Genomic DNA, 6,473 nt, shown 5'->3' with positions numbered 1-6,473 from the left:
TTTTTGCATTGGTAGTCTGTTTATATGGGATCTATACTTGATTGACAGGGTTTCAAAGTTACGAAGCAAAGTTTATGGAGATCCACTCTGAACCGGGCACGCCGTTTCAGCTAATAGGCATTCATCTTCCGGGCACTTCATGTCCAATCAACAAAGCCTTGGCATCCAACTTGCAAGCTCGGTCGAGATGCATCTCGCTGCGTGAGTGCCTTAAATTGAGGATCACCACATATGCTTTTGTTGTGAGGTCAATTAGGCCATGTCCTTTTGATTCACCTCTTGTGACATCCATTACTCCTCCCAGGGTGCAGCTTGGCGTTTAACCACACAAAAGAAAAGTCTTCTTGAGATAGAATCGGTTGGTGCTGCTGGGAAACCCGACACAAACCGAGTGAAGAAGTTCTTCAGATTAGAGGTAAGGAAAAGTTAGTGACTTCTATTGTATCCAAAAGTAATTTATAAATGCATAGCAGATTTTACAATCATGAAAGTTGTAGCTTGATAAGTTATTTGCTATCTGGTTTCCAAGTGGTTACAGACATTTTTCTCGTCTGTTTCGCTACAACGTAAATAGTCGGGCCGTGTTTTTATGCCTGTACCGAAAGCTTTCCTAATCAAATTCTTTTAATCTGGGTAGTTTGGCCATGCCACACCGTTGAACCGATTTATTTCCTGTTAAGTACTCTATGGATGACATGGTATGTTGATTATTGGTATATGTGGAATACTCGGTTCATGCACAGAGATGTCTCGGCAGAATTCTTGCTGATTAGTGATGAATCTCAACTTTAATTGATCCGTGTAATCTTCGGTACCTTTACCCTCGCCCTAATACCTTTCTCCTCGGGAGCAATTCATAAGAAAGAGCAACACAGCAGTTTGAGACCCACGGATCCGAGGTCGAGACCCCCAGCCTTGATTCTCGATTCGACTAGACTCTCCGCAGCGTTCAAGGGTACGTGCTCGTGAACTATGGATCCATGAATTTCATTTATGAGCTTTACCTTGGTTTTGCCATTGTGCTACTTGAGTATGAACCAAATGCATCCAAATGCATTGCTTCAATGATCCATGCAGCAACTATAGGCTGCTCAAGTATAAACCCGAGAATGGTGATGAGGTTTGCGTTGTACTGAGTTGATGCAAGCACTACAAATAGAAGATGCAGACATGGATCTAAATTAAAGACTCATCACAAAGGAAGTCCTTTTAATTGTGCTACTTTGAGGTGAGGTAGGCATGTGGAAGATAGTCCCGTATTGGCAAAATTAAAGGTAAGCATTCTTTGTGCAATTGCAATGGGCACAAAAATACTTGATTTGATTTTTCACAGGCTTTATGAAATAGCTCATTTTGCATGATGCCACTACTTGATAGGCTTAAATGTATGATGGCGGTACGATTCCATTAATCGATGGGATCTCTGTTTATGAAATTGCTTGCTTCTCCAAATCTAGAAAATAGGTGGAATTCAAGGACCACTCCATCCATATGCTTTTTCCGATTGATCCACAATATACTCTTAGTCAAGTAAGATAGGATATATTAGCCACGTTTTAATACTCTTAGTCAAGTAAGACAAGATATACTAGCCATGTTTTAATCCTCAAACCATTTTCAGTGTTGGACACGAGGTATATGGACAAGTACATCATGAACCTCCATCTTTGTGGTTGCCTCTTAAAACTAGATTCAGCAGATAGATTATAACAGACTAGCCCCTAATGACAAGATTTCAATAGGTTCCTTTGGTGCCGGAGATTGCTATTTATCGGAGGCAACCATTGATCCTTTCGATTTCTCAAGTTTCTCACGTGCTCTCCGAACTAAAATGGTAAGTTTTATGATGTACGTCTTTATGTTTCCCTAATACATGTTATTATTTTTGCTGATATTTGTCTAACATTTTTATTTATCAGTATCATAGACGTGGAGGTTGTATGCCCGGTGCAGTTTCACAAAGAAGACCAGCAGCCCCTTCCCATTCCCCTTCCCCTTCCTCATCCCCGTCCCAGCAATCTTGCCCTTCCCTTTCATCTCACCCTCAACCATTACATGCTAACCCTCAAGAGCATTTTAGGGGACAACTTGGACACATCCAAACCGAATCTACTTCAGTTCCTTCTGCCTCGCCTCCACCTTCTTCGGTGGAACTCTCAAATGATGAGGAAACCATAGCTGAGGAAGATAGCCGGCATGTGATATGCCCACATGGAGATTCGTAAGTACTTTTTTTTTTTTAAGTAAATGTAATATTTAGGGTATACCTTCGTTTGGGTTGTAGATATGGATGTGAACTGAATTGTCCCCATTTGCAGATTTGAAGAAGGTACGTACGTCGTGCGAGAACTTAACAAAATAGTGAATAACTATTGGAGGGGGCCGTGGATTAGTTATAGTAGCGCTCCAAAAGAAGTAAGGCTGCGTTTGATCGTCCGTATAAAACTCGGGATAGGATATGTTTTATCCTATCCCGTGTTTGGTAGGTGTCCCGAATAGTATAATGTCGGATATAGAGGGGTTATAACCCGGATAAAAAAATCCGAGGGTAGGGGGTAGGATAAGGTCGGATAGGATTTCTTTTCCATCATATAAAAACCAACTTTTAGAGTAATGCTAACTTTCTTGTCTCATTTGTTTCTATTGTCATTTTATTTTATTTTATTTTGCAAAGAGGTTTGAAAATCTAATAAAATATGTATATTTTCAAATTTTTTTTTGTGTATGAGAACGTTATTTTTATAGTAATAAGATCGGAATATTTCATGAGCATCACGTAGGGGCATATATGTCATTTATATTGATATGCAGCTTCTACCAAATGCATGATAGGATAGGATATGAGAATATCCGACTTTAAATCCGCAGTTCACCAAGCAAAGGATAGGATATGGCCAAATCCCTAGATTTCTTATCCTATCCTATCCCGATTAGAAATCCCAACGACCAAACGCAGCCTAAAAGATTTGTGGTGGAACGAGTTCAAGGTAAGTTTTCTACTTCAATTTTCTCACACTAAGTTCGGCATAAATAAAGCCAGTTGTTTTTCTATTGATTACAGCGGAAATTCAGTTGGGATGAATCTCAAGAGAATGAAATTGTAAGAATTTTTAAGAAGAAAGCTAGTGATCACATACGCAATGTAATGAATAAAGCAAAGACAAAAAATGTGAAGCCAAATTTTATTAGTAGTGACGATTGGACTGAAATAAAGAGAAGTTGGGAAGGTGAAAAAAATAAGCAAAGGAGTGAACAAAATGCCAAGAATCGAGCTTCTAGTTCTAGCGAAGGGTCTTCCGTGGCTGCGATATATGCTTGGGGCTCCATCACCATTGGGGAGCATAGAAAAAGAATGGTAAGTTTGTTAAACATGTTGTAAGTTAAGTTAATTTAATTCAATTACTCATTTATGTTTCAATTTTGTAGGCACATGAATTGGGGATGGAACCGACGTATGTAGCTACATTCGAACGCACATTTCAAAAGAAAGATAAGACATGGATTGGTGATCGAGCAAAATCTATTAAGGTATGCAAGGTTATACTTTTCACTTTATGGAAACTAGAATGAAAATCATGAATCCTTTTAATATTTATGGCAGTTACATATATGAAATTATATTTTCATATCTATTCCATTGATGTAGGAAAAATATGACCAGCTTTTAATCAATACGGCTGGTGGTGATGATGGTGGGGCTGCATCCGACGCAGCAGCCGACAATATGGCATTATGGGTGGAGGCGTCGGGTGGGGTGAAGAGAGGGAAAATATTTGGGTTGGGGTCCTTGTCAAGGGTATATACAGGAAAGGCTGCTGGTAGTTCATCCTCCAATGCGGCTACTTCAAGGAGGACACGACTCGAAGAGGAAATGACACAACAAGTGAGCCAACTGAGACATTTACTTGCAGAGAAGGACGAAGAAATGAAAGTGGTCAAAGAACAAATGTCACAACAAATGTCACAGAAGGATGAGCAAATCAGTTCTTTGCGGAGTCAAATGCAATTGGTCTTGCGACACCTCAACCTAAATCAAGATCAGGTTCCTCTTGTACCTCCCACTCATGAAATAGGTGATGGGCACAATGATGGGCGACACAATGAGGGCGAGATTGCTGCTGATGATGATGATGAATTAATTAGAAGTCTTATTCATTAAACAAGAAAGGCATCAGAGCTTTTTTATTTAGCAATCATGTTAGTATTTTTTGTAAGCTTATTTGTTATATGGCCAGGAGACAAGTGCTCGTAAATTGTGATGCTTATGTTGGTTAGTACTCTAAAATATGTTGTCGACCCGTCAGATTACACAGTGCAAACACTCAGAAATGTTTCCAAGTACTCTTGCAAAGAATATAAGTGTGGCCCAAGTTTTCCTTCCATCCAATGTCATGATTGATATAGACAGGTTAAATCAAGATTTAAACGCTGCTGCAGATATTCTGGTGGAGAAGACAAGCGAAAACTATGGAAAAATAAGAGTGTTTCATGCAGTGCATGTTTCGTCATTTGCTACAATTTTGATATACCAAGCTTTTATTTGTATTCGAAGCAACAATAGGTTTTTTCAATCCATTCGTGCGGGCGCTCCATATTGATCACTGTGGCTTCTGTAGTATCTTGCTCCTGGGTGCTATTAGGTAAGCAATCTTCTTCCCTTTCTTGCCTAAATTTCATAGTTATGTTCCCTAATTTATACTTGGCAAATTCCGTCACTAAAGCCCTGTTTTTTTTTTTTTTTTTGTAGTGGCGTTGCCGCAACATCCCCAACCGCAAGCTGTTTCTCAAGCGGTGGCGGTTCAGCTGTCACATGTGGTGGGGCTGATAGTGGCTTCTCATCATGCAGTCCTGCAGTGAGGTTGGTACGCAGTTGGTTTGTTGGTGATTTTCTATGCGCGTGCACGCGTTTCTTCTTTCTTTTTCCCCCTTCGGGAAACTTATCGTTTTGTTTGAGGAAACTTTCTGGTTTCAAGAGTATGTGGAAGAATCAAGAGGGAACAATTGGTCTGTTAGATATTTGGTAGTGAATGAAATTTTATAGTTGCAGCATTTAGCTAGCGAATCGATCGATGAAGAGTGTTTTGCATCCTAATGTTTTTTTTGAAGAGTGGAGGAAGGAAGTTTTGAACGCCCACACTCTCTCTCTCTCCCCCTCTCTAGTGGTTCTATTCTTCCTGCATCCATTGTCTGCTTCACCTTCGCAGCTCTTTCTTATTCCCAATATCTGCATTTCTACATTGTTACTTTCGTGTTCAATGGAGGTATTTCAACCTGGGAATGGTGGAAAGGCTTGTTTAGGATGTCGATTGTTTATATACTTCACGGCTTCTGTTATTTATTATCTTTTTGGGAAATTGTGGGAAAGCTAACGTTGTTAAATTGTCATTGTTGTTGGTAAAAGGTTCTTTCTTTCCCATTTATCTTCATCTTCCCACAAGTACATGCATCTATCTTTTTTATGCACAAGAATAGTTTAATGCTTCTAAAAAATGTTGATCCTGTGACAAGATTTGTTCACTAAAGTTTGGTCTCAATTAAAAACTTATTGAGTGCAATAGGAGTCTTAACTTTCCTTTTGTGCCCGAAGTTTTCATGGTAAAGACACTTTAAAAGGTCTAAAAGAGTATGTACTATACTTGTTATTTTAATAAACCAAGCTTTTATTAGTATTCAAAGCAACAAGAAGTTTTTTTTCAATCCATTCGTGCAGGCGCTCGATATTGATCACTGTGGCTTCTGTAGGATCTTGTTCCTGGGTGCTATCAGGTAAGCAATCTTCTTCCCTTTGTTGCACAAATTTCATAGTTATGTTTTCATATGATCAGATAGGATTTCAAAATTGCAGACCATGGGAATGGCAGTGATGCTGGATGAGATCATTAACTATGTCAGGTCATTGCAGAGTCGAGTTGAGGTAAGTGGGCATACCAAAACCGAACAAAAAAAAAAAAACCAAAATTTGGTTTTTTTTTTTTTTGCCTTTGCTTTTCATTCTTGTCCAAAGATAATCAATTGATGCTCATTTTCTTTCTGCCCCTTCCAGTTTCTTTCCATGAAGCTTGAAGCAACAACCTCATACTATTGACTTCAATTCAGAGGCTGATGCAATAGAGACACTGCAGGTGGTGTGTGATTTTTGTGTCTAAAATCAATATCTTTGATTCATTCCTCTAATGTTCTCATTATTCTAGAGTAAGTTGCTCTTTCTTGTTCACATTTGTATTCCGGATTAATTTTCGTGTCCCTTTGAACTAGAATTTTTTTTTTTTAGGTAGTCAAAACAATGGAAGGGCCACTTCTTACGTGTATTTGTACCAATTGTACATTCTTGCTGTTTTATATATAGTTTTCCTCCTTTTTCATTTTATTATAATATTTATATCTTATTACTTACTTAATCAATGTTAACTATAAATTCTAGAAATTAATTTTGCTTTTAATTAGATTTAAAATAAAAAAATAAAAGAAATTAT

General features: G+C 38.4%; 1 long non-coding RNA gene across 1 annotated transcript; it reads left to right on the top strand.

Moving 5' to 3' along the window:
- Nucleotides 1-3,319: 3,319 nt before the first annotated feature.
- On the top strand, nucleotides 3,320-3,573 carry LOC125314250. Its single transcript, XR_007197811.1, has 2 exons — nucleotides 3,320-3,355; nucleotides 3,427-3,573. It is a non-coding gene; the product is annotated as an uncharacterized LOC125314250 (long non-coding RNA).
- Nucleotides 3,574-6,473: the final 2,900 nt, after the last annotated feature.

This window comes from Rhodamnia argentea, chromosome 3 (assembly GCF_020921035.1).
Source record: "Rhodamnia argentea isolate NSW1041297 chromosome 3, ASM2092103v1, whole genome shotgun sequence".
In the NCBI taxonomy this organism is placed as follows: Eukaryota; Viridiplantae; Streptophyta; class Magnoliopsida; order Myrtales; family Myrtaceae; genus Rhodamnia; species Rhodamnia argentea.
This window is presented reverse-complemented; position numbering and strand designations above follow the sequence as displayed.